This window comes from Rhineura floridana, chromosome 8, assembly GCF_030035675.1.
Source record: "Rhineura floridana isolate rRhiFlo1 chromosome 8, rRhiFlo1.hap2, whole genome shotgun sequence".
Taxonomy (NCBI): Eukaryota; Metazoa; Chordata; class Lepidosauria; order Squamata; family Rhineuridae; genus Rhineura; species Rhineura floridana.
Genome location: NC_084487.1, coordinates 106,221,862 through 106,246,380, shown reverse-complemented (window position 1 = coordinate 106,246,380; position 24,519 = coordinate 106,221,862). Strand labels below are relative to the sequence as shown.

Sequence of the window (24,519 nt, the reverse complement as noted above, 5' to 3'; positions counted from 1 at the left end):
CAGTTCAGAGGCAATACACAGAAGACCAGCCTCACAGTTCAGAGGCAATATTCAGAAGACAACCTCTTAACACAGATAGCTGCTAGAACTTTTCCCAGTTTATCGCGATGGCTACCATAGCAACAGCCTTGGCAGTCCGTTCCCAGACTGGGCAAAGACATAACTCCCCCTAGTTACAGTTTTTCAGACTTGATGGAAAACAAACTCAGTGACAGTGCGGTTCAATGGCCAACAGTCCCCTGTTCCTAGTGCAGTTCAGCTGTTCCATTCAGGGGTACTTGTAAAACTCTGGTCAGAGAGAGGATAAGGTTTGCTGGTCTCTGTTTGGCATTCAGTGAGCCTTGGAATCATGAGGCATGTGATGACTGCCACAAACCAGCTGTGGTATTAGATGGAGAAGAAGAATTAGCTGACAAGTTGCAGCAGTGGTAGGAGTCACTATTTGAATGAATTCAGCAAAATCTTATAGCAGGGATGGAGCAGCTTAGATTTTTTCCCAAAATTAAAAGGTCTAGAAATTTTCTCAAATAAACCTCTGGTCCTCCCTATGTTTGGACTCTCAGCGTCCATCATCCCTGACCATTGGCCATACTGGCTGGGGCTGATGGGAGTGGATGTTGAACAAAATCTGGAAGACCATATGTTCCCCATCTCTGTCCTCTAAGATCCTGTACCCTCTTCTTTATTTGTAAAAGATTACTGGTTTAAACTTAGTACAATCATTTATTATATTGGGTCAATTTACGTTTAATGCTAAACCAGGATCTAATGCTCCATCTTCATGGGTGCGCAGCTTAATTAATTATTTCCTGGTTTGCAGCAAACTATAGTTTGCAGTTATGTCCAAACTAGCGGACTAAGGTTCATGAACTATAACTGCAAACCTGGGTTTAAGCATGGTATTCAAGGCAAATGCAATGTAACGGCAAACTAGATGTATCACTTTACATGTGAACTGACCCTAGTGTTTTGACTTTGTTTTGATCAAAAGAGTTGATGTGACTAACCTTTTCTTAAGTTCTGCTGAAAATTTGAGTTTGGATACTTTTCAAATGAAAAGCATATGCTTTGAAATAATATTTTGACCAGAAATGGGAATGCTATATATTTTGGTGCTCATGTTGCTCCTGTTCCAGATATAAGGCCACAACTTTGAAGAACAGAAGTGTAAATTTGACTTCAGAAGTGAGTGGCTCGGTACTTAAATGGAGACTTGATCTAGAAAAGACCTGCTTTTATAAGTCTTACTAATTAGGAATAATGTAATTAGTTCTTAAAATAAAACCTACTGACTTATTTGGCAAGTCTATTAGGCTTCCTCTAAGCTCATGTGTTTGCAAAACTTAGCCTTGGTAAGTAAGAAGAAAAATATGTAACATTAAGATAGAATTCTTGCAAATTAGGACTTTGCTAAAAATTATGTTAACTGCAAGATTTTCCTCTGAAAAAGATTAGAAGAAATGGTAGCACCAATAAGGGGGGGGGTTGCAGGTTGCTTTTCAAGACAATCTGTCTTTTCAAAAGCTGGGAGTGGAGTTGGGATACGTAGGATAAAATCTAGAGCTGGAAGAGGAAAGGATCTGAAGCTTCTGAAACAGAACACAGAACAACCTTAGCAGTATTATCATGGAAAATTAAAGGCTTGTTTTCATTGCCTGACAAAGCCAATGACACATGGAATATATCATCCAGCTTGTTGGCTGAAAAGTAGACACTATTTTTGGCAACTTGGACTTACGGTAAGCAGGTACATTTTAAGTCAGATCCTTTTTTGAACATATGTGAAAAATCACTCAAGTCCAGTTAACATAAACACAAGGGCTCTTAAAACCATCACCACCCAACAGCAATACGCACTGCTTGAACTTGCTGTGTTTTGTTTTCATCAACTGTGCCCCTAGAGGTAAAATGCATCAACAGTGCCTTTGGGTTTATGTGAATGTTTTTACTGCTGTTTAAATAATGCTCCAGCTATACTTTTTCATATCTCCTACATTAAAAATACACTGCCAAGAGAGTTGTGTGAAATGTTTTATTCTTTCTTTTTTTAAAGAGTTTTTATCGTTTTAAAGCTGAGATGCCATATCTAGGGCAGTGGTATCAAACTGTCCACTTGCAATGAATGCTTTCCGCATTGACGTATCTGCCGAGGAATGCTTGTGTTTTGGCAGGAAATCATGAAGCATGTTCTGGAGCGGCCTTCTAAACCTGGGGTCTTCCAGATGTTTTGGATACAGCTCCCATCTGCCTTAGCCAGCATGTCCACGTGGGCTGCAACTCCCAGTGATTATGGGAGTTGCAGCCCACAGCCTCTGGACTGTTTTTTAACACCAGTTTAGGAAAAGCTGTTCTCGAGCATAGTTTCTGGACATCATTTGGCCTATTAGTCCTCACCACTACCTCCTAATATGGAAAGGACCCAACACTCTCCTTTGGTTCTACATAGCAGAAGAAACCTAGTTGTAGACACGTTACTTGTCTCAAACGTTGGGCTGCCATTACTCATCTTTCCATCTATGTCAGGGGTGGAGAACCTCAGGCCAGAGAACCAAACATGACCCTCCAAGGCTTCCTATCCGGCCCTCAGGCCACACCCCTCACTGGCCCTGCTCTGCTTCAGGTTCTTTTCCTGGCTATAATTTGCCCTTGAACTCTGCTTCTTTCTTGCCTGGATAGAGGATAGAGAGGGCTGTGTGAGTGTGTGTGGAAACTAGCCTGCTGTACAAAGGTGAAATTTACATTTTCATTGCTCCTCCTGCTTTTACCTCTGGCTTGCCCACCATTGGCCCTGTGTTACCACTGTATGCTCCAGAAGGTTGCCCAGAAAGGAATATGGCCCTCGCGCTGAAAAACGTTTCCCACCCTAATCTACTTTATACTTGGGAGGGAGCAGAAGTACATATTCCTTTTTAGAGAGTCACAGGCTATCAGCACACTAGTAGCCTACAGCAAAGCGTTTCCATTGGCCACACTTGGAGGGATAACAGGTGGTTCTGCTGATCAGCTGCGAAATCTGTTTGAAGTTGAATTTTTTAAAAATGCACTCGAGCTGATCCCACCAGGTTCTACAGTAACTAGGGACGGGGTTTGATAAGCATCATGTGCCCCCCTTTTCAGAAGAGAGAGGTGGAGACACACTGGACCTGCAGAACAGTAAATGTGTCTCTACTAGGGTTGCCAGGTCAGAAGCATCCCAAACCCTGAGATTTCAGAGGCCGGCCCAGGTGATGTCACAGGAACTGGCCTGATTTCATGAAGCATGATACATTAAGCATCACCCACAGTTGCTTGGAGCATACAATTAAAATAAAAACATTTCTCTGATTGGAAATTAAAAAATCTTAGCTAAAAGATGGAGCCTGGGTAGGGAACATTTAATCTAGACTACTTGCTTCTGGCAAGAAGCGTTTAAGTGCCCTCAGGACAGGTGAGTCACCAGCAGGCCATTGTAGGAAGAAAGGAGGCTAGTGTCATGGAAATGTTATATGGGAGCACTCAAAGAGCAAAGATGGATGCCCCTGAAGGCTGCAATTCTAAATACACTTACTAAGCCCCATAGAACTCAATAGGACTTACTTCTGAGTAGATATGGTTTGGATTGTGCTGTTGGTAAAGCTTGACTAGGGATCCTTTGCAAAGATATCCATATCCAAGCAGGGTTGGCAACCCCCTGCCTGGAATGCCCTGCCCCTACCTTTTAATATGTCTGCTCCAAACTTCTTTACAGATTTGACCCTTCACTTCAGAGAGAGGTTTGAGAAATGAGTAAGAGTAAGAAAATTTTCTACCCTTTCCTGCCTACTCTGTGGGCTGCTATAAACTCACTTTGACAGCCAACCTAATTCCAGTGAGTAATAACTGACAGAGAGAAAACACAAATGGTTTGGTCTACCTTCACAGGCAGCAGCTTGGGAACAACAGTTACAGCCACACTTCCCAGTATGTGAATTCTTTTTATCACTGTTGAGCAAGAAACAAACCATCATGAAAACAACAAGGTGCATCTTCAGTGTGTTTAAGCTGACCACATGGAACCACTGTTGTTGCTTCTATGGATGTAAGGGAGTGAGGTTAAAGGTAAATGAAATGCAAATAGAAAAAGAAAAATCAGTGATGATATCCTAAATGCAATACCATAACAACCACAACAAAATTCCTATGAGTAAGGCAGAAAACTCAGCATCCCACAACCAGTCAGGATTCCTAACCAAAAACCAAAACTAAAAAAATCCTGGCAGCCAGTCAGCCAACGTCACAGAAATACCCATGCAGCACAACCTGACCCCGGGGCTGCAGTTTTTTCATCATCATCATCATCAAGTTTATTGTAGGGCCATAGGCCAACACAAGATACAATACCAAACATTTAATATATATTAATAATTTAAAACAGTATTAAAAGTATATGTATATATAAATCATATAAAATTTAAAAACGTTGAATTGTGCCAAATCTAGTAAGCTCTCACATGGTAACAATCCAATAAGAATTAAATATAGGCTGCTATCTTGTTTGTAATTCTAAAACAAATTTAGCTCTTAATTTTTGAACTGCTAGTGCAAAGAGAGATACGTCATGAGTAATCTCTGGATTTAAGTCAGAGAGTAAGAGGAATATTTTGTCTACTTCCGTGCTCGTCCCGCCAATGTCAAACCACTTCCATAGCAGTTTTGCTCTAGGGATCTGGTATATTGGGCAATTTAAAATTATGTGTGGAAGGTCCTCTGCCCCATTATAGCCGCAAATACATTTTCTTTGATCCTTAGGAATGTTTAATATTCTTCCCTCCCTTTCTGAGTTGGGGAGAGTAAAAAAACGGATTGCCGTAAATGCATGCCTAAGGTGCACAGGTAGTGTCTGAAGAAGATAAGAGGAGCATGTGTGGTCTTGCTTGAAACGCCAATACCAGGGGGCAGTTCTGCAATTGAGAAGGGACAAACGATCTAAGTATTCGGAGTGTTGAAACATCTTTGCTCTAAGGCTTTTCTGTGAATCTATTAAATTAAATTCTTGTATCGTTATATGGTATCTGTGTAATATGGCTTCAATTTTAACACCCCAAATAATTTGTGAATATGGGTGATTTAGGCATAAATTTAATAATTCCCTACCTTTCTGTAGCATAGAAGATCTTATAAATTTTAACAGCGTTAAATGAATACGAGCACCTAGTGATGGTAAACCTGTCTCCGCACGAAACATTGCCGCAGGAGTTCCTTGGGGCTGCGACAAAAGGCGCCTCAAGAAATTAGTTTGAATTGTCTCAAGGGCCAAAACTGCTTTATCATCCCATCCCCATATCGGTGCGCCATACAGAATCTGGGAAACTACTTTGGCCTCGAAGATTTTAAGAGCCGGAAGAATTAAATATCCACCGCTGGTGCGGAAAAATTTTAAAATTGCACCCACTGTTCTTATTGCTAGTTGCTTAGTCGATAGCCAGTGAGGTTTCCAGCAGAGGGTGTCCGAAAAAATCACCCCCAAATATTTAAAAGTATGGCACTGCTCTAGTTGGTGCTTACCCATCAGCCATCTATGGTTCACCGGTCTTTTCCCGAAGACTAAAACTGCAGTTAGTGTAGCATGCTCTGGCACGATTGCTGACAGGAGTGACACCTTGTCAACACATAATACCGCTGCTCTGAAATCAGCTCATTAGCAACCAGGCCAAGTTCAAGGTGTGCTTTCCTTGTTACAGGTGCCACACAGTACTAGCTCTGCTCTTACAAGAAATGTGTCCTTTAGTGTGGCAGCACCTACGCTTTGGAACTCCCTGCCTATTGACATTAGTCAGACACCTTCATTGTACCCTTTTCAGCACCTGCTAAAAACATTTTTGTTTAGGCAAGGCTACCAGGTATGTAGAAGCTATTGTGTTTTTTATCTATTTTTAACTCATTGTTGGTTTTACTATTTTGAATGTTTTTAAATACCTGTCTTTAACTGTTTTTGCCTATAATCTTATTTTTTTTATTCCTTCTTAAAACTGCTTTGAGATTTTTTACAATAAAGTGGTATATAAATGTTGTAAATAAAATACATAAATAAATTTTGGAGTCACTATGGCCGTTGGATCTCTTTCCACTTTTAGGGACAAGGAATCTGCCTTATATCGACTCAGGCCATTTGGCACCATCTAGTTCAGTACTGAGGACATGGACTAGCATTAGCTCTCCATGATTCCAGGCAATATTCTTTTCCAGAAATTGAATTTTGAACCTTTGCATGCAAGGCATATCCCCTACCACTGAGCTACAGCCCTTCCCCTGTTTTAAAAAAGTATCTTTTAAAATTGTTCTTTTCAATTCACTAATGAATGCACATCATACTTAGGGCAGATCCACACCATTCATGTAAAGCACATTCAACACACATTTGAAGCACATGAATTCCACCACAGATCCAGGGAACTGTAGTTTGTTAAGGGTGGTGGGAACTATAACTGTGAGGGGGAAACTACACTTGCCAGGATTCTTTAGGGGAAGTCATGTGCTTTAAATGAATAAATATTTATATAAGCATGACTGTCAAAGATGTTTACTATTTACACAACCTGTAAAGATATTTGTAGTGCAATCCTGTGTTTATTTACTCAGAAGCAAGTCCTAATGTCCTAATGGGGCTTACTCAAACAGGGAAGCATGCACAGAACTGCAATCTCAAGTGATAAGAAACTTCACTCACCCATCCCAAAATTCAGAATCATGCCACTGTACGTTGTTTTGCAACTGTTTATACTTGGTTTTTATGGTTATTGGATTTTAAATGGATTTATTTCTCATTGTGAGCTCCCTTGGTTTCCAATCACCAATTACCTCATAGGGTTGTTGGGAAGACTGAATACTACACACACACACACACACAAAATATGTGAAAATACATACACCCCATATAATAGTTTATTTTTAAAACCAGTTGGTGATTGCAGAACATTTTTAAAAAATAAAACCAGTATTAGTTTCCTACATAATAAAAGCAGTGATACCTATGTAAGCCCTGCCTAATTGCTTTAAAAATAGGATTGGAGAGGGAGAGACAGATTTACAACACAAAGACAATTTTTTGCTATGTTCATTCAAAAGTCCCATTAATTTACAGCACAATCCTAACCATGTCTACTCAAAAGTAAGTCCTATTGAATTCAATGGAGTTTACTTTGGGTATGTGGGATTAGCATTGCAACTTTATTCTCAGAAAAGCAAGTATTGGATTAAAACTTCATATTGGGAAGGTTTTCAAAACCCTGTCCTCTTCAACAGCCTAGGAAAATTTAAACTTGTTTGACTTCAGCACACAAGAGATAAAAAGTCTGAAAACCATATACTTATTCAATTTATGAAACAACAGTTTTCAGGCCTTGCAATGTGGTCTTGGTACTGCCTGGAGGTCAACACTTATTGGCTGCAAACCTGAATGGGTAGGGTTAGTGCAGCCTGCTACAAGCTCATTTAACAGACATTGCGGGGGCGGCAGCTGACACTTTGATGCATATCTCAAGAACCAGACCACCTAGAATTTTTTTTTTTTTAAATGAAAGCTGGGAGTCCGAAGGTTAAGGTGACTAACCTGGAGAGGTGGAGAGGACTCCAAAAATCCAGAGTCTCTTGGTGAAAACCAGACACCTGACAACCCTAGTCTCGACCCACATAGAATACATTCCCCACATTTGTGTCACAAGCAGCATGAGAAGCTAAAAAGCATTTTAAACATTTTGTGTGAAAAGGTAAACCTGCCAAACAACCCTTACAGGAGTAGTATCTTTGCCATTATTTGCCTTTGTTTATCGGAACAGCAGCCTTAACCAAACATTTACATATTTTCATGTTTAAAAATCTATTGAGTTTACAATTCCACAACATTTTTAAAAATCTCAATGTTACTCATAGTACTCATTGAAAATAAACACCCCCCTCCCCAGTATTTACATTTCAATTGAAACTAAGATTTTTGGAAGGACCCATCTCCCACACCTTGTAAAACAATTCTGAGAATATATTGTATAAATATAATTGGGTGTGGTGCTCTGGGGTGGAGCTTGCACTGCTACATTGGAAGCCTATTTTTTGTCATCATAAGGACATGGAATATGCAATTCCTTGTGGAAACAGCAGCCCAGGTGATATTTTTAACTGGTATATCCACAGGTTATATGCTAGTTCCTTCTGCTGTAAGGTTTTGTTTTCCTTCCGCAGTGAGCCATGCAGGATGAATGAACCATTATACTGAAAAATCCATGGGAATCATGAGAAGATACCCTGTTCCTGCCTGTTCATCTTTCATGCATTGTAGTATAATGTTTTAGGATGCTTTTGGATACAAACGTAGGGATGTGCCGCATGTTTTTAGACCGCTCCGGTGTCCTAAAAATAGCTGGTTTGGGGCACAGACACAGTTCAGGCTAGAGGTGGAATCTTGATTGACAGCCTGGTTTCAAAGCCCCACTCTTGGTTATATTCAGCATTAAATTTCACCCCTAAAATAATATTTCTTATAGTTACTGTTTGTATATTTGTTAAGTTCAAGAGGCATAGGTGCTTCTGACCAATAAATTGCATTTGGTCTGAAACATAGGAGGGGCAGGGTGGATACACCTTTCCCTAAATTATGCCCCTGAGATCATCAGAAATGTTGAATTTAGGAAAATAATTGCTTCTACAGGCCTAGTTCCACTGTCTCAAACTACATATATTTGTCTAAAGATTGCATGTGTTCTGAGATTATATTTTAAGACATTGGGGGGTGATTTACAGGATGCTCACGTATCCTAAAAGTTTAACATGAAAATTATTGCTAATTTGCATGGATGCAGGCATTTGAAATCCCACTTTATTTCACTGAGAGACCTGGTCTTCATCTTTCTGAAAATTAAATTATCTCAAACTGCACACAAAGAAGAAAGGTATCCTAAGTGACATCAAAAGTAGTATTTGCATTAATGTGACACTTTAGTATTAGCAGTAAAAAGTATTTATTTTTATTTCTAAGAAATTGGACATAGGAGGCTATTTTTTTATTGCCAAGAAATGTTAACACAGCAAGGAACATAACTCTAGTTATTGTGTGGCCCTACTGTGTATGTGGTATGTGCAGCAGGACACAGTAGCAAGCCTTGACCATGTGTATTGTCTTCCCACCACAGATGGAACCTTGAATGTGAACCATGCCCCCATGTATGTAAATGTCTACACAAGTAGGCCCAATTACATGATTTGTTTGCCACTTGTTTACCACAAGCAATCTGCAAGAACAACTCCTACTTCTTTAGGAATTTTTGCACATAGTTCAAAGTTCTAAGCATGCTGGAGGGGATGCTTGTGCATCCCCCATGTATATATATCCTATAAGTCAGCACAGGTCAGCTGGTCCATTTGCAGAAGTATATTATTGTTTCAGTGTTAGTGTCAGTGAAACTCACCCCCCATGCAATGTTTGACTATCACTGCTATCAGTTTGAAAATGAAACAGGACCACCTCAAAATACAGTGGTAGTGGCTTCTACATGCCCATGAGATTCCATAGGTACACCAAAACATATCACTTTGTTCATTAAAAGATAAATTACTTTTTACTCCTCAAAATGGTCTGATAAGGCCGTTTGAGGTTCTAGGATATACAGAATGTTGAGGTGTCACTTGAGAGTACTTTACTTTACTTTACTTTATTTGCAGTCAAAGACCCGTCCTATTACAGGCATTTCACTTGAGAGTAGAGATGGTGGAGAAATTCAGTCAGTTGGCATTTAAAGCTGAATTTATCAAATCCACATCTTTCAAACAATATGAGAATCAAAACACAGGCATCCTTTGAAATTCTCACTTATCCAGTTTTTTCAGTGCAGTTCTCCAACCAAGCAACATTTACAAAAAAAGCATGTATTAGGGAAAAGTGTACATAAAGTATAAGAGAAAATAACATACAAAGATGCATTATATTAGGAGACATTGCTTGCAAAAGTTAAAACCACATACAAAAATGTGTTTATTAGGAGACATTTTCACTAAAACGCTAAAGAATTTTCATGCTGCAGCAATGTGGAAAACCAAATTTAAGACTGGAAAAATGAGGACCTGAGAGAACCGAAACTGACAGATCCTTCCCTACTTGAGAGGAAAAAAACTGGAGGCAGAGATAGGAAGAGGAAGGAACTAGCTTGCTCAGGTTCCTAAAGGTTTATGGTAAGTATTAGAAGGAGGGAGATTGGATTTGGGGAAATGTGTGCCATTTAAAATAAAATAAAAACCTCCCCTTTCTGCATTGTTCAGATATACAGGGAGGTTTCAGGAGGAAGGAAAGAAAAAAAGAATCCCCACTCTCTAGACCCTCCTATTATATATAGCTATGAACTGCTCAGATTCAGGGCTGACAGCCCCTAACCTGAGCCCTGTAGCACTATAGGTGCATAGGCTTCTGCCTTATCTCAGGTCAGACAATTTGTCCATCTAGTCCAATATTGTCTACTCTGGCTGGCAGCAGCTTAATACCGCTGGAGAAATAAGCTACTTTCTCCTTCCCCACAACTGACACCCCCCCATTCCCCATCCACAAGGCTGGGGCAGCAGCTTAATACCGCTGGAGAAATAAGCTACTTTCTCCTTCCCCACAACTGACCCCCCCCCATTCCCCATCCACAAGGCTGGAGCAAAACTACAGGGCTCCTGTTCCAGGATGGCTGTATCTCTGAACAGCAACAACCCTCTTAGGAGCTGGTGATAAACCGCACTGTGTTGTTGTGGGTCCCAGGAACTAAGATTATCCTAAGGTTTATATTCCCTGAAATTGGTGACATAAGTCTATATGGTGCTGTCAACCCTCTCTAAATAAAACTATAGGCAATAAATGAAGCATGGACCGTCTAGGAAAAAAGTAACATTATAGTAATAGCATATTTAAACACAACCTTTACCACAGAAGCTCAGAGTGCTTTAATAATGTTAATTAATTCACCTTTCCCAAACCCCAACGATATGAGGCAGTATTACATTCGCATTAACAGATAAAACAGAGAGGTTAAGTTCTTTCTAAATGCCAGCTAGTGAGTCAAATGATATTTTGGAAGCATCTTTCCCTCTCCCACAATACCAGTCCAGACAGAAGACATTCATTGTAGAAGTTAGGGCATGGTCTGAATGCATATGGTGCAGCAACCTTGCTGGAGTGTCTTAACTTGAGCTTCTGTAAATTGATACCTGCTCATGTATCACTCACCTAAAATCTCTCATCACATGCTGACTCAGATTCTCCCCTTCACTGGTGTTCCTGCTCTCCCATATAACAGGAGCAACAATAATAGCAGTGATCTTCAGTAGCGGGGGTAGCCAACATGGTGCCCTCCAGATGTGATAGACTACATCAGCCCAAGCCAGCATTGCCAATAGTAAGGGAGGATGGGAGTTGTAGTTCACAACGGTGGAAGGGTACATTGTCGCCTACCCTTGTTCAATAGTGCTTGTGGAATTTGCTCACAGTTCTTTTGGAATGATGGGTGCTACACAGGGATATATTCTGTACTGTACCCCCCCCTACAGATGGGGCATATATAGTTGGGAGGGGCTGGGCATGATGTGCACCTGCTTGCACCATGCACTGTAGGCCTTGAACACGGTCGTTGCACTGGATATCTAATGAAATACCTTTTACCCAATACATGTGTGGTTGCTTGAGCATGATCAGTAAATTTCTGTGCAGTGATGGAAGGGTTCCACTAAGGCAGGGTCTCTCATGGTCTGTGTGATATGCCTAGTGAGCCTGTTTACGTCCACAACCTGCACCAAAAGCATCACACAATGAGTCAGAGGCCAGCAACATCAATTCCATTTCTCCATTACTATGTGTAGCAGGAAGATAGAAAGGTCACATTGCCATTTGCCTGTTTTGTGGATTGTTGTAAATGGTTCACTAGATATTACAGCAGTCTACTGAAATCCAACTGTATGATTAACTCCCACCATGTCCACTCTTTCTGACTGACTCTGTCCAAAACTTGGTACTATGAAACTGGGCAGCTGAAATACAAAGGTATTAAAGAAGAAATCAAGGGCAGCAAAAACACTGACACGGCCTTTTTTAAAAATATGTATATTTATTTTATCTTTATATTTTAAATACTTTACGTTTACAGTGCCGCATTATTATAACCTTTATCCAAAGTAGTATCAAAATAATCAATACTTCACATTCTTTTGTTGTTGCATTCTGTGCATCGCCAAAGAGAGAGAGAGATACTTTGCATCCATTGGCGAAAGTACTTCCATTCTTCAATTCAAGAGTTCCCGTATGTATACGCTGAGGGTTTTGTCCTTCTTGTTCTCAAAAGGTCTCTCTGAACTCTTGAGTTTTGATACTGAAAGTATTTCTTTTAGCATGCTTAGAAATCTTTCCTGGCCCATACCCCCCATATTGCAATTAGGATAACCATGGCAATAAGTGTATACAGCGTGTGGACCGTAGTTTGCTCATTTCCACACCATTGTTTGCATCCACAAGAATTCTGCATGTTGTCCCCAATGCTTACAGAAGGTTTCGGCCTGTGAGCACGAAGACAGTGTATTCTGCCAAAAGAAAAAAGGAAGACTGGGATTTATCCCTCCTAAGGTTTAAGGCATTGTTTTACAGGACTTGCCAAACTTTCTCAGCCCACATGGGCACATTTGCAAACCAGAGAAACTATAATGGGCACCATGCATAGACTGCAATTACATGCACGTGTGTGCACGCTCTCTCTCTCTTCTGCCAGCAATTAGGCTTGAAAAAAGTTTTAGCTTTTCTGTCAAGTTTAATTGGGGGAGGGGGTGATCTCCCTGCAGATTGTAGCTGGGGAAAGAACATTAACTCTTGCTTCTTTCAAGTCCAGTTTCAGTGGGGAATTGGGGGAAAGGAGAGAGGGACCCTTTAGGCTCCAGGGAAGGCTTGTGGGCACCATGCTGGTGATCCACCTTTTGGCAATCAGCTTCTCAAAGGGAACAGGGAAATCTCCATAACAAGAAATATGGAATGTTTGCCACATCCAATCAGGGAATGTACCTTTTTGGTTTGTTTCTAATTTGGCAAATGTTACTGATTTCTTTACATAGAAATCAACAGTCCTCATCCCCCACTCAACACTCCACTGTTATTTGAAGAAAGTGGCAAACAGGAAATGTGCCACCAAATCCTAAGCATGTCTGCTTGAAAGTCAACCCCACTGACTTCAATAGAACTTACAACTGAGATAAGTGTGCACAGGATTGTTGTTTAAGTCCTGTTTTCTATCCATAGGACAGAAAGAAAGAAAAAGACACTGGAAAAAGCTATAAATCTTAGTAAAGTATAACTACTATTTATCTAAGTTCATTACATGTTCCTGAAGGAATCTCATGACAGCATTATTTTATGTAAATACTCTTGCAAGTTATCCAGACATCTAATTAAACACATTTTGAATTCTCCCTCGCACCCTCCCAAGCTGCCAGTTCAAATAAATGCAGTTATATTGTCTCTTCAGTTGTGCTTTACTGTCTGTGATACAAATGAGCAATGCTGTAGTATATCACCTAAGTTCAAGGTGCTGGTGCTGGTGTACAAAGCCCTATACAGCTTGGGACCAGGATACCTGAGAGATCATCTTGCCCCTTATATACGCAGTCTATCGCTGCTCTCTGCAGGTGAAGGCCTCCTGCAGATACCACCTTATCAGCAGGTCTGTTCCGCACAACATGGAAAGCGGACCTTTAGGATTGTGGCACCTACCCTTTGGAACCTCCTCTAAAATATTAGACAGGCGCCGTGTCTGTTGTCTTTTTGGTGCCTATTGAAGACCTTCCTCTTTCAACAAGACTTTTATGTAGAAACCATATCCCAGTCTGCATCTGTGTTGGAATTGTTTTTAAGAAATATATGTATATATATCTGGGAGGAATGGCGGGATGTATATTTAATATATAAATAATAATAAATAACCTGTTGTGCCATATTAATACTTTTAAGTGGCATTCCACAACTCACTGGCCCAAATCCTGAGAAAGTTCTTCAAGAGCCACATTGAAAGCAAGATAATATTAGTTATGATTTATGTCCCATTAATGTCAATTGGACTTTAGTGTGATATAGACTGCCATTCTATCCCCATTTACCTGGGAGTAAGCCCCATTGCATTCAGTAGGATTTACCTCTGAGTAGACATGGTTAGGATTGCACTGTAACTTTCTTTGGATTTGGGCCATTGATTGAAGAACAGTTCTGTTTATTTGAATGGCTGTATTGGAGTCTTAGAAAGAGATTAATGGGCATTTACAACCCTGTCCTGGCAATGTTCATTTTGATCTCCAAATGTACTAGTTGGAAATCAGCTGGGTGAATGGTTAGTCACAACAATAGTTTTGCACATGCTCCCCACAGGCCTCTGTTTGCCATTGTGAGAAGCCAGATGCTGGACTAGATAGACCTTTGGTATGAACCAGCAAGGCTCTTCTGTTCTTAACTTCTCGGGTTCCCATTGGGGACTTGTAGTGCACAAACAGGACTGCAGGTAGTATCATAATGTCCACTGTATCACTGGAGGCTCAGGTGGCCTTGGTGGTTAGAAGTGCCTATTTCCAGCTACCAGCTACAGCTCCTTTTGGACAGAGATGGCTTGGCTGCTGCACTTCAAGCTCTGGTAACTTCCAGAATGAATTATAGCAACAGGCTGCATGTGGGGCTGTCTTTGCAGATGATTGGGAAACTTCAACTGGTCCAAATGCAGTAGCCCAGGTTCCACTTAGAACTCATATAACCAGTTTTCAAACAGCTGCATTGGTTGCCAGTTTGTTTCTGGGCTCAATTCAAGATGCTCACATTGGTGTTTAAAACCCTAAACAACTTAGGCCAAAAATATCTGAAAGCTCTATTTCTCTCGAGATCTTTTTGGGTGTTAAAATCAGTAGAGGGGGCTCTCTTGGTAGTTCCACCACCCTCAGAAGTTTGAGGAGTGGCAGCAGAGGACATTGTGTGGCAGCCCTGAAGCTGTGGAAGTCCCTCCCCATAGAGATGCAGCCAGCACCTTCATTATGTAGCATATGCTGGACTTTTTTATCCTGACCTTTGGCACCTGAGATAATGGTTTGGGGACTGCAATTGTTTTAACTGATTTTACTATTGTATTTTTAATATTCTAACCTGCCCTGGGACGTTATGGTGAAGCGCAGGCAAGAAATCAATAATAATAATAATAATAATAATAATAATAATAATAATAGTACCTTCTCTAACAACCTCACACTAATCACCTCACACTCAAGTGTGGCCTGTGCACAGCTTGTGCTTTGTGAACTGTCAGCAGATCTGTATGGGCTGAGTCCCTACTTATTTGGACTTACAGAAATTGGGAAATGATTGGATTGGAAAGGTATTCCCAAATTGCAATCCTAAACAGACTTCCCTGGGAGTAAGGCTCATTGGGCTCAATGAGACTTTCATCTGAGCAGACATTATATTGTCTCTGAAATAAGAGTCATCTGAATGGAATCCATATGGCATTTTCACAAGTGGTGATAAAATGGATTTGGGTATTTGTTTTATCAGTAATTTGAATACCTCAGTTGGCTAGAATGTACACTCAATTTTAAAATACTCTTTTTGACTTTGCATCCTGCATTATCAACATAGTGCAACAGAAGCTCAAGGCTGTTTACCTACATGTATGTTTCCACTAAAGAGACAAATACCAGCTTCGGGGCTGATTTCTTTCTGGAAAATGGTGCTGGGAGAAAGAGTTAACCCTCCTCCCCAGAGACATGCTTCTAATCTACCCTCCACAGTAATGCTACTTCCTAAAATTGAAAGAAAGAGAAGATCCAATTATGGAACTCGGAAACATAGGACACTACCTCATACTGAGTCAGACACTGGTACATCTAGTTTAATACTGTCGACACTGACTGGCAGTGGCTCGTGAGGATTTCAGGCAGGAAGTCTCCCCCAGTCATACCTGAAGATGCTGGGGATTTAACCTGGGACCTCCTGCATGCAAAGCAGATGCTCTGCCACAGTGAGCTACATCCCTTTCCTTAATTAATGCCCTTTTTAGTGTTGTGTGAAGACATTTTTAGTTTCTTCTGCTGCACTGTTCCAAAGCCCCCACTGTCAGCTAGGGATGGGCGAGAAATTTGATTCCGTTCACATTTCAAGCCAAATCAATCAAATCCACACTTTCCAAAACAAGTTGAGAACCAAAACATGGTCATCCTTTGAAATTCAGTTATTTGAACTTCGCAATGCAGTTTGCCAATCAAACAATGTTTACCAGAATGCATATGTTAGGGGAAAGCAAGCATATAAATAAATATATGAGTGAAAATAACATACAAAAATGCATTAGATGATATGAAATTGCTTGCAAAAATGTGTATATTAGTCAAATCTGCCTACAAAAATGTGTTTATTAGGAGAAATTCGCACTAAAATGCTGGAGAATTTTCATGAGGATTAAAAAACCCAAAAAATAATGAATTGCTGCAGAAATGTGGAGAACTGAAATTAAAATTGGAAAAATGAGAAACGGAGAGATCCGAAATGGACCGAACTTTCCATCTCTCTTGTCAGCAGCCTCATTATTTGGCCACCAATCCCCTAGTGGCTCTCTCTCAACACACTACTCCTGTAGTTGCAAATAAAATATAGCGCTATAATTCATAACATTTGTCCTTAAAGATGGCAAGCCCTGTATAACAACACACTCTCCTTCTGCTATCAGTTTTACCAACATGCTTCCCTTACCTTCTGGAGACATTCATTTTTTCTTGGTGGATTGCTCTTGCACCTCTTCCCTTAAAGCCAAAAGCCTGTCAGGAGCCCGTCAATCCGTGACCTGAAAGTCCTTGACTTGTGATGCTGAGATTGCACAGTGAAAGAGGAATAGACAACTGAGAACCCCAGGAAACGCTCCAGAGTTGCTGCAAGTAATATACTAAATCAATTGCATGTTCTCTCCTCTTGGTGACTGCTTGGACCTTTATAAACAGAAGCAGGGAAGCCTCTGCCAAGTGTGGAGCAGTAAAAGAAGCCCTCCCCATTTGCAGCTTGTGAGTGTACGGAAGGGAGGGGGGCAAAAAGTGGGAAATGCGCTCAGCTGAAGTGCAGCTGACAGAATACACCACTCTGTTTCAATCCAACCTTTAGGCAGAACATAAACATATTTGCATGACCCCTTTTTGCAATATGAGCATGGGAATTTCTTTATCTGGGATCTTCTTCTGAAGAATCAACCACTCATTCAGGTTTATCCCAAAGCTCACAATAATAACCACTGTGAGGAGATTACTGTAAGTCACTCCAAGTTAGCTTTCAAAGTTAACACCCAGTAGGAACACTAACACATTTTTCACCCACAGTTGGAGCCCCTTCACATTGTACATAATAGCTCATTTCTACTGGTGTTTTAAAGATCTGAAGAATGCAGGGCACATGTTGGCCCTAAATATAAACATCACAAAGCTGCCTCCTTACAAGGTATGGCCAAACAAAAATGTGTGTATACCACCATGTTCAGAATAGAAGGAGTGTGATTTCCTACATTACTTCTTCAGATCCTCAATAAATTGAGGTCTCTTAATTTAAATCAGGACTGTACATGTGACTTACCAAGCCGAATGATGCCCACCAATCATGTATGCCACCCTCCCTGATGCTTGATAATCTTGGAGGGAGAGGATGGAGGCTGAAGGTTTATTGAATTCCCATCCATGAGCCACCATAATGGCTGGTGGGTTGTGATACTAAGCATATTTATTTGGAAGTTTCATTCATTTCAGAGCAATTGTAATTGTAACAGTAATTACTACTTTTTTGGTCCATGTAATTGTAACTGCTTTTATTGCTTTTTAAAATTATTGCTTTTTAAAAGTAATGTTCCAAGCTCTGATTTTGGGTATAGCTAGGAGGCAGAGCATACAGAACCCAGCTGGTCAAGGAAGGGTCTGACCCTATTTGGTTGGAATATAAAAAATAAAAAGATGAGTCAAGAAAGGATTTTATGGGTTAGGAACAGAGTCAAGATAGGCTTTGATGTGTTATGTTTTAAGTCTATGAGAATCTGGCAGAAATTTCCTGGCTCTGGAATTTATGTGCTTTTCTGATCCCAATACTGAATACAGATTTACTTGCTGGAATAGTAATGTACTGGCTGGCAGACAATCCAGGAGAGTCTCAGATAACATTATGGGAATTTCTCCATGGAGATATTTAATGGGGATAAGATAAACATCTAATGCAGGACACATTTGCCCTTGTTTGTTTACATAAAAGCCATATAATCCCTGCGCAGGCCCTCAGTCCTTATCACAGACAGTGATAAATGCAGGATAAAGAACAACTGTGGCCCATACATGCTGCAGTCCTATACCCACATACCTGGGAGTACACCCCACTGAACGCAATGGGACCTTTGAACAGACATGTACAGCATTGTACTGGAAGACTTCGTGGAAGGAACTGCATGTTGAGCCTAGAAAGAGGTACATTTCTCGAGGCAGTGTTTCTGGTTGCATGTTTACTTTGCCCTGCTCCTATCACTTCCAGATTAGCACTCAATTACTGAAGTGGGAGCATGGAAAACAGGTGTATGGGCGCACCCTTTGTCAGCATGGGCTGCTATGGGTCTTTTCCTGAGTATGCTCTATCCCAGGATGGGGAACCTCAGACAGGTGAAATGCAGGCCCAAGCTTCTCTGTCTGGCCCATGGGGCTCTCCATAGGCCACATCCCTCAGCGGCCCTGTTTCATGCCCTCCTTGAATGTGTTTTGCCTGAGTGGTGTGAGTGAGTGTAGACACTAGCCTACTGTACAAAAGGTAAAATTCACATTGGTTGCCCTGCCTGCTGGCCCTGCCCACCACAGGCACGTGGTCCCAAAAGATCACTTAACAGGGAATATGGCCTTCAGGCTGAAAACGTTTCCCCATCCTTGCTCTGTTCTGCTTAGTTTTCCCCTGCCCCTACAAATCAACATGGTCTTTGCCAGTCAGCCTGGTCTTCCCCCACCCCTGTTGCTCTCCTTTCTCCTTCCTTCATCCTGTGCACAGGCCTGTTACCACCATTTTCTAAACTTTCAGTGTGAAATTTCAGCTCCAGGAGGATGAAAGAGAAAAGGAGAGCAACATCAGAGAAAGCACTTTCACTCAAATCTTCGGGAGGAAAAATGGACATCAAAAGCATTGCCTTTCCATAGTTAAAAGCCAAAATAGAAGTATGAATGTTCTTCCTCTCCAACAGAAGTTCAAAAGCCATTGTTATGCTCTTTGTCACAGATAGTTTTTCTTGGCTCGTACAAATGTGAACTGGCAGCTCTGACATATTTCAAAAAGCGCTGAGCAAAGTCAAATTACTGTTCACCCACATCTAATAATGTGAATAGGGAGCGGCCATCAGGGACTTTTTTAAAAAAGTAAACAAAAATACACTTTTCGTGCAAGGTATAAAAAGCATTATACTTTTAAACTCAAAGCGAGACTCGCCTGGAAAACTTTCATTAAAGCAGTTCATTATCTGCTGCTCTTTTCTGACGCTTGGGAGTGTAAAAGGCATCATTTTGATAGCAGCAAGAAACAGGAGAAAGTTACTGAAATGGAATCAAATTCCCAAGATGAAGGTGATATGGTACTTATGAAAGCATCTCTGTACACTTTATTCCTAATTGCAACATGCAAAACAGAACATAGTATGCAATGGCTTCAGTGACTCACGAGAAATGCTGTATTATTCTAGTCTATACTGAGAGCTGGAATAAGCATAGTGGCTGAAAATGGAGTTCAGCTCCAGCGTGAATGAGCCCTGAGTACTTGTTGTTTCTACATCGTCCACACCAATCTAGATCTACTGTATATGTTTGCCCCTGAAAAGTGCTTCTTGAGGAACTGGTGTCATTCTGAAAATAAAAACTCATTGCAGATTAATTGTCATAAGAACATAAGAAGAGCTCTGCTGGATAAGGCCATTGGCCCATCTAGTCCAGCATCCTGTTCTCACAGTAGTCAGCTAGATGCCTGTGGGAAACCTGCAAGCAGAACCTCGGCAAAGGAGCCCTCTCCCCTTCTGCAGTTTCCAGCAACTCGTATTCAGAAGCATACTACCTTCGACTGTACAGGCATTTGAAAACAGATTAAAATATTTCCAGCAATGGGGGGGGGGGTATGCATACCTGCCCAATGCTGTTGTGGGTGGGCATATACCAAGACTGCAATCTCCACTTCATTCATTTATCTGGGGCATGTGCAGGGGGGAAAAGGCATGGATAATCCTAATTAAGGGGAGGGTTTTCAAATGCGTATCAAGTAACCACACACACACCCCATTTGGACGGCAGGATCTAGAATCAATCTAGTTTTAAAGCAACATGCTGAAGATGAGCATAGACGATTCTGAACTGAGAAAAACTACATTTTTTGCCATAAATGGGTCAGTGTGTACACAGCCTAACACTTGGGAGACCAGTGTTCAAATCCCTACTCACCAGGAAGCTTACTGGGTTACCTTTGGCCAGTCAATGTCTCTCAGCTTAACCTACCACATAGGATTGTTGGGAGGATAAAACTGAGAGGAAGAGAACCACGTACAGTATGTCATTTTGTATTCCTTGGAGGAAAGGTAGGATATAAATGTAACAGATAAATAAGCAAAAAACATACAGTAGCGATATCCAAAATCAGATATTGAGGTGATAGAAACTGAAAGCTTTCTCCAATGGATTCCACACCGTTAAACCAACACTCCCGACTGTGAAATCATTATGTCGATTCTGGCATTAAATACATTTATCTGAAATCACTTCTCAGGATCTGTGAGTTGCTGAACAGTTCATCAAACTGCAGAGGAACTGTAGTCATTCTTTTTTGCTGAAGCTCTGTGTACAATTAAATTATTGTATATGATAATTTAATAAGAATTCTGGGTTTGATCAGACTCCTAGAGCCTGTGGGTCCTTGTGCACTGCACACCCTATATGTCCCCTACTGCTTTTTATGACTCATCTTTAAACTGGACTTGGAGCAAACAACCCTTGAAACAGAGGACTTCAAACACCTCTGATGTTCCTTCAAATGGAGGACTGTCCACTTTAAAATAGGGCCAATGGCCAGCCTACTAAAGCCGGGGTTTAATATTTCTATATGTCTGTGTGAATTGGATTTTCTGTTTTTATTTTTTTTAAATTACTTTTAACTGCCACTATCTGCTCTGTGCTCTTGGAAAGTAGTACACAGTAATCAAATGAAGGGTGCGATCTAAATCCTGGCTTAATGGAGTGTCAGAGCCACTGTGGCATTTGCAGCACTGCCTTGCACTGGCTGGAGCAGAAGGTGGGGGGCAGGCAAGTCGCTGCACTAGCATGGAACTAGCACAGCAATCAGGCCTGATGCCATCATATGAATGTGGTGGGGCTGGCTTGGGATCCAACATATCACAGGCGGCTCAGCACCTCCCCACCCACAGAATGCCCTGCTTCAGGGATTTCACTGGCTGCCGCCACCAGGGACCCTAGTAATGGCACTTCTGCCCACCTACCCATTCAGCAAGTGGAAGGGGGAGCTTCAGACCGGTGGAGTGATGCTGGCATAGATAGAGGCCGGCAGAGCTGGCTATAGGGACACTTCTGCCCAATCCATGCACATACACCTGCAGCCCCTCACAAAGGGGCTTTGGACTGTACTAGGGCCATTTTAAGGGGGGGCACAAAAGGCAATTGCTCCAGGCCTCACATATGAAGGGGGCGCATCAACACTGGCATTGCTGCATTGTTGCCAACTCTTTTCTTTCACAATCCCACTAACTTCAGCTCTATAAACCTAATGGGGAAAAAAACACAAAACCTTTTGTCATGACAACATGAGCATGATGGTTGTAGCCACAGCCAGTGCTAACAATAGCAGCCCAGCCATAGTGAGACTTTTTTATTATTATATTTACAGTAAGGACTTGGCTGAAGCTTTTCCAAATGCCACTATAGCTCTCCTTTATCTTACTCTGCCAATTTCGAATTGTGAAGGAGAAAGGGCATTTTCCAAATTAGCCTTTATTAAAAAAATAAAGTTACATTCCACAGTGCTGCATTCAAGAGTCGTCATTATCTGTTCTATCCATAGAATGGGATCTTCTGAGAGAAATATATTTTGATAATCTCATCTCTGAATTTGCTGACAAGAAAAGTAGGAGGGAAAAGATGATACAACTTTTAAAATACTCTGAATGTAGTTTGTCACTGTATGTAAATATTTTCTTTACTCATAAAATCTTCACATTCTGATATCAAATATAGCTTTTTAAAAAGTATCATATACATAGTTACTTTTTTTTCCAGCTGAGGGAAATGAGTGACACCAGCTGCTGTGAGGAGGAAGGAGAGGCCTCAAATGAACATTCTGTTTCCAGCCTTTCAATATCTCAAGGCTCTGGGTTGCACCCTTAGGCTCGCTGAAGTCCTATACACATTAATTACTAGGAGCAAGTCTCCCTGAATTCAACGGGACCGACTTCTTTTTTTCCCCCCAATTAATTTTTATTCAAATTTTCAAAACCAAAACAATACAAAAAGAAAAAATACAAATCAATAACTAATACAATAAAAAAATATAAAAAAAATAAAAATATTGACTTCCGATTTGTCGTAGTTCAGCTATAAATCTATAATATATAACAAGCCTGTCTCTTAATAGATTATAAAATCACCTTCCTCCAGCGGTTATCTTAATTGGTTTCAAATCTCATTAACATCATATCATTTTATTCTTCCACAAAAAGTCAAAGAGAAGTTTCCAATCCTTGAGATATATGTCCATCATTTTTTTTTCTAGATAAACATGTCAATTAATCCAACTCATCAAGTCTACTAAGTCCAGTAATTTCAAATTGCTCTTCTTCCATTATCCGTATTGGTTCCATCTTCCATCTTTACGCACCCAATAATCTTGCTGTCATAGTCATATAATAAGAGTCTGATAGGAATTTCCTTATCACAGATATTTTCTTGCCATCAATTCCGAACGTATCACTGAAGTATTGTTGCAAAGCCGCATCTCTGTTCCTCTTTTTTACATGATACACTAGCACATCTCTTGAAGATTTTTCCATTGACACAAAACAGGGATTAATTCTGTTAACTTTCTCCATTTCAAGTTCCATCAAATCCTTCCAGTCCAGGAATTTTTTTGAACCGATAATATCTTTATCTCCAATCTCTTCAATTCCTTCAGGGACAGCGCTGAGTTCCAAACCGTAATATTTATCTCCAGGATCCATCAGAGCCAGGAAATCCAAATCTTTTTCCATGTCCATATTTAATCCAATCTCCATAGTTTGAACCTTGCCTTTAATTTTTCTTTCATCCTTTTTTGGTTTTCCAGATCTATCTTTATTCTCCTTTCTCATAGAATCCTGAATTTCTTTCAGCTCCTGTCTCATTTCGTCAAATTCAATTCTCAACGCTTGACTATTATTTCTCAGTTCTTGTTTTATTGACTTAATCCCATTCATTATTTTCTGAAACATGTCTAAAGATAAAGTCCCTTCTTGTACATCCATGATCTTCTTAATTGTCATTCTTAAAGCCAAAGGAACAAAACTCCTTCAATTTTCAATGTCCCAAGCAAAGAGCAGTTTATTTCTTTATCCAGTTACAAAGGAGTTAATCTTTCAAACCAACTGGCGTCACACTCTAGACAGCCCTTATCTCTTATATGCCCAGAAGTGCAAAAACAGCTTTAGTTCACAGCATCCAATTAACTAGTAGCAGAAAGAATGAGCAGATTCGTCAAAAAAAAAGTAGATCAGAAAAAATAGTCCCAGACATATATTACACAAAAGTCTTATAAATCAAAAAGATTTTTCTTTTCTCTTCCAATCAGAAACCCCTCATCCGTTGTAATCTTTATAATGCTATTTTCCATGTCAGCTTTTTGCAATAAAAAAAAGATAGGCTATTTTTATTTTCTTCCCCCTTAGTTCCGTGAGTAAAAGAGAAGGAAAGTTTTGACTCACCCAGGTTTTCTTAATTGCTGGTTCTTTGACAAATCTCTTTAGCTGTATAGATAAGAAAGTAATAAGCGTAGACAGGAGAATGCTTGCCTGTTAGTCCGTTTTTCTTTAAAGAAAAAAAAACGGGTCACTTATTCAGCTGAGCTAGCTAGAAATCCTCGCTCCGTCCGAGCTGCTGGAAGACCTTCTTTCACAGACAATTCTGACAAATTCCAGTCTCCAACAATCACAACAAAGCTGTGTGGGAAATCTCACGTTTCTTCCTTATCCGGAAGAAATTATCCCCAGTCAAAAAAGACCCTTCTGACTGGATTTAAAACTGAAAAAGTTTCATCCAAGACGGGAGCCCGTCTCAGAGGCTGCACAGGCGGAGGGATCCTCCTGGGAAGTCAACGGGACCGACTTCTGAGTAAACATGCATAAGATTGAGCTGCAAGGCTGCAATCCAAAGCACCTTACTAGGAGTATGCCCCATTAAACACAATAGGACTTTCTCCCGAGTAAGCATGCATAGGCGCGTACATCTGTACTTTGATGCTAATCC

The 24,519-nt window shown here is 40.6% G+C and overlaps 1 long non-coding RNA gene across 1 annotated transcript; it reads right to left on the bottom strand.

Annotated features, from left to right (window-relative positions):
• Positions 1-12,128: 12,128 nt before the first annotated feature.
• On the bottom strand, positions 12,129-24,026 carry LOC133390865 (uncharacterized). The gene is made up of 3 exons (XR_009764479.1): positions 23,979-24,026; positions 16,733-16,846; positions 12,129-12,549 (listed from the first exon to the last, which is right to left on the bottom strand). It is a non-coding gene; the product is annotated as an uncharacterized LOC133390865 (long non-coding RNA).
• Positions 24,027-24,519: the final 493 nt, after the last annotated feature.